The sequence below is a fragment of the Octopus sinensis genome, linkage group LG28 (assembly GCF_006345805.1).
Source record: "Octopus sinensis linkage group LG28, ASM634580v1, whole genome shotgun sequence".
In the NCBI taxonomy this organism is placed as follows: Eukaryota; Metazoa; Mollusca; class Cephalopoda; order Octopoda; family Octopodidae; genus Octopus; species Octopus sinensis.
The window spans coordinates 11520362-11525535 of NC_043024.1; positions in this window are offsets into that span (position 1 = coordinate 11520362).

Consider the following 5174-nt stretch of genomic DNA (forward strand, 5'->3'; position numbering starts at 1 on the left):
CACCACGGCATCGTCGTTTTTCTAGAGAATAAAGGTTGAGCGTCTTCAGCCTTTCTTCATAAGACAAATGCTTGAGACCAAGAACCATGCGGGTAGCCAGCTTCTGGACTCTTTCGAGATGCTGTATGTCGTTGAGGAGATAAGGAGAAGAGGCTTGAATCCCGTACTCCAATATGGGTCTCACCAGCGTGACATAGAGCGGTAGGAATATGGCTGCTGTGAGCATTCCATAAAACCAGTGGCCATGAAGATGTGGAAGGGTCTTAATGGTCAGCCATGACATGCTTCTCGGTCATACTGGGACGAAGGGTCATTTTCCCCTGGGGTGGGTACATGGTCATGTCTCCCCTGTGATGATATGCTATGAATAAACTTACCTGTTCAGGTAAACAAATGTTGATTGCTTGAGCTGTGAGACCAAGGTAATTCCTCCAGAAAGATTCATCTGAGAAGTAAAATACATCATTTATTTATCAAATAAAGATGTTACTATATTTATATTGTGGATTTCAGGGTGGGTGGCAGGGTAGATAGCAGGGTGCATGGTTTTTAGGACAACTAGATGATGAGTCTGAGGTACCGTGTAACTAAGTGTTACAGTTCACTTAACTATATGTAAGTACCACAGGGTGGTACTATCCGCTTACTAGTAAGTATATTATACCTACTTATGTTGGTACAATCCATCTAGCAGTAAATAGTCACTTATTTACTAATTATATTTACTAATTACCTATTTATATAATTATAGGTAAGGTGGAAGTACAGTCCACCTCAGCTATAATAAGGTACGACAGTGGTACTAAGTCCACCTGGCTGTAGGTACCACTGTGATGGTATAGTTCACCTGTGATGGTATAGGGTGGCGAGCTGGCAGAATCGTTAGCATGCTGGGTGACATGCTTAGCGGTATTTCATCTGCCGTTACGTTCTGAGTTCAAATTCTGCCGAGGTCGACTTTGCCTTTCATCCTTTCAGGGTCAAAAAATTAAGTACCAGTTACGCACTGGGGTCGATGTAATCGACTTAATCCGTTTGCCTGTCCTTGTTTGTCCTCTCTGTGTTTAGCCCCTTGTGGGTAGTGAAGAAATAGGTATAGTCCACCTGGAAGAATCATTAGTGCATCACACAAAGTGCTAAGCAGTATTTCATCTCTTTTCTCTTTTTACTTGTTTCAGTCATTTGACTGCGGCCATGCTGGAGCACTGCCTTTAGTCGAGCAACTTGACCCCAGGACTTATTCTTTGTAAGCCCAGTACTTATTCTATCGGTCTCTTTTGCCGCACCGCTAAGTGACGGGGATGTCAACACACCAGCATCGGTTGTCAAGCGATGCCAGGGGGACAAACACAGACACACAAACACACACACGCATATATATATATACATATATACGACGGGCTTCTTTCAGTTTCTGTCTACCAAATCCACTCACAAGGCTTTGGTCGACCCGAGGCTATAGTAGAAGACACTTGCCCAAGGTGCCATGCAGTGGGACTGAACCCGGAACCATGTGGTTGGTAAGCAAGCTACTTACCACACAGCCACTCCTGCGCCTATCAGCCATTGCATTCTGGTTTCAAATTCTACCAAAGTGAAATTTACCTCCCACCCTTTCATGATCAATAAAAATACGTACCAGTTATGCACTGGGGTAAATGTAAATGATTAACCCCGTCCTACAAAATTTCAGACTTTGTGCTTATAGCAAAAAGTATAATTATTGTTATTATTGAGTGAGAGAGCAGCACATACCATGTAAGTGACACTGGGGTACAAATATACACAGCCCAGTACACCCATCATGATTACCCGTCTGATAAGGGTACACCAGGCACATGCATCACAACCATATGTGCGCGACATGGTGATCTCATATCAAGATAAACAGCGTATGACCTTGCAGGTGGGGCCCAGTTAGAATTTTCTTCTAGTTGAGTAACCCATCCCACTCAAAAGGTTCCTGAATAAGGGTTGTTTAAGGATGTTGAAAGAACCACCCATGTTTCCAGAGGTGAATTATTCAAACCCCAAAGAATCCCTCTCAACACATGGCTATGATGCTCCCCACTACTTCTGCTCGTGATCAGAGATGCACATATCGTCAGCCACTAAGGGACATGCTCAACTGGTTAAGGTCAAACAACTGACAAGCAAATCTGTGGTATTGAGCAGAATATTTGCTGTAGCCCATCTTTTATACCAAGACAAAACAATGTACATGATAACACTTCCAATCAGTTAAGATCAGAAGCCATGAGAGTCACTGCCTGGTACTGCATCAGGGCATTATTATTATTATTAAGGTGGGGAGCTGGCAGAATCATTAGCACCCGAAAAAAATGCTTTGAGAGATTCCTTTTGGCTTTATGTTCTGAATTCAAACTCCACCAAAGTCAATTTGCTTTTCATCCTTTCAGGGTCAATAAAATAAGTACCAGTTGCACACTGGGGTTCATGTAATTGACAAGCCTCCTCCCTCAAAATTTCAGGCCTTGGGCTTAGAGTAGAAAGTATTATCATTGTTGTTTTTATTATTATTATTTACCTTTCATCCTTTCAGGTGAGATAGAGAGAGAGAACAGGAATGTAAAGCCAGAATATTGGGGCCGGTACCAGGGTGTAAGGATTAGAAATCCCTTGAGTTACTTACAGGCAGCAATGCTATAAGCCACTTTTGCCAAAGATTTATTCAGGTCCAACATATTCAAAGGTTTTGGTGCAACAATGAAGTTTTCTTTGTCCTGGAAAGAGAGAAACAGAACCATTGTGACACACAGACTACAACAACCAAGAATTCTGTAGATTTACAGAGACAAGGAAATGGTGCGTTGTGACATGCATGCTTTTCTTGAAGATAACTTTCGGAAACATTTTTTCATGCTAAGAGTTGCTGAAGCATGGAACAAACTGCCAGCATCAGTTGTTAGTTGTCGGAGCACTGCATCCTTCAAAACTTCCATGCTTCCTGAGATTCGCCAACACTACACCTGATTTCCTCCCCTCCATACACACGCAAGCATGTATCTGACTCATACACTGTTCACTTCCCAGACATTTGCACATTACTGCATATGCTTTATATGCACATTTGACAAGTTGTGGTGCACCTGAGCACTGTATACAATACCCTCCATTAGGCATTTGCCATATTCTGAACGCCTTACTTCCCTGGGCATGGACACATTGAAACTCCGAAATCTGGTAGCTGACTTGGCAAACACCCATAAAATTATTAACCATCATACAAACAATAACTCTAAACACCTTTTCAAACTCCACCTGTCTAACACCCGTGGACATGTTTACAAAGTCAGAAAATAGCACAGCTCCCATGACTTTCGGAAACATTTTTTCACACTAAGAGTTGCTGAAGCATGGAACAGACTGCTAGCATCAGTTGTTAGTTGTCGGAGCACTGCATCCTTCAAAACTTCCATGCTTCCTGAGATTCGCCAACACTACACCTGATTTCCTCCCCTCCATATACACGCAAGCATGTATCTGACTCATACACTGTTCACTTCCCAGACATTTGCACATTACTGCATATACTTTATATGCACATTTGACAAGTTGTGGTGCACCTGAGCACTGTATACAATACCCTCCATTAGGCATTTGCCATATTCTGAACGCCTTACTTCCCTGGGCATGGACACATTGAAACTCCGAAATCTGGTAGCTGACTTGGCAAACACCCATAAAATTATTAACCATCGTACAAACAATAACTCTAAACACCTTTTCAAACTCCACCTGTCTAACACACGTGGACATGTTTACAAAGTCAGAAAACAGCACAGCTCCTTCCATGACTTTCGGAAACATTTTTTCACGCTAAGAGTTGTTGAAGTATGGAACAAACTGCCGGCATCAGTTGTTAGTTGTCGGAGCACTGCATCCTTCAAAACTTCCATGCTTCCTGAGATTCGCCAACACTACACCTGATTTTCTCTCCTCCATACACACACAAGCATGTATCTGACTCGTACACTGTTCCCTTCCCAGACATTTGTACGTTACTGAATATGCTTTATACGCACTTTCTGACAAGTTGTGGTGCACCTGAGCACTGTATACAATAATTTCATTATTATTATTTATAATAGATGCTATTTTAATTTTTTTCTTTCCTTTTTTATAATATGGAAGGAGGGATTTGGATGGAGAACATGATATACAGATATAATTAAATACTACAAGGTATTTTGTCAACAGATCCACTGGTTCTGCCGAACCACCATGCTGAGATGAGTAATTTATAAGAATAATTTCTTACATAAATACAAAGTAATAAATTTGGGGGAGCGGGGAGGTGGATCTGTTGATTATATCAATCAGTACTTGAATGACCCTTTATTTGATTGATCCTAAAAAGATGAAAGGGAATCATCATCATCATTGTTCGACTGTGGTCGAGACAATGGAATTTACCATGCTACACCAGACTTCACGGTCCATCATAGCATTACGGAGGTCCTGTTGCTGGATGCCTGTATCCCTGGAGATTACATCAGGGTAGGAGAGTGTGCGCCCTCTGGTATTGCGAGTAGATGGCTTCCAGAGGAGAAGAGTAGAAATTAGCTCTTTTTCAGCTCTACAACAATGTCCAGCAAACTGGACTCTCCTACCTTTCCCAAGAGATGACACAGGTGGTAGTTTATCATATATTTGCATTTTGGTTGGATAACGCTTCCACGAGAGATTTTGAGCTCTTATGAAAGGGAATACTAACCTTGGTAAGATTTGAACTCAAAGCATAATGGCCCTAACGAAATACCACAAGATTTTTATTTTTCTAAAGCTTTAAGATTTTCCTAACCCACTGCAATAAGTTATTTAGCTTTAACTAGCAGTATCGCCCGGCGTTGCTCGGGTTTGTAAGGGAAATAACTAAAAAAATGATGGTAAATTTTTTTTTAAATCGTAGACTCATCGTAGACATGCGCTAATACCCAGAAGGGCTCGATATGAATCATGACTATAAGATACCCGCTTTTGGTTACACTACACCGCAAAATGTGGGAGTAGTTAGGAATCTAAATCGTAGGAAACAGACACACAACTTAACTTTTATATATACTCTTTTACTCTTTTACTCTTTTACTTGTTTCAGTCATTTGACTGCGGCCATGCTGGAGCACCGCCTTTAGTCGGCATTGGTCGGCCCG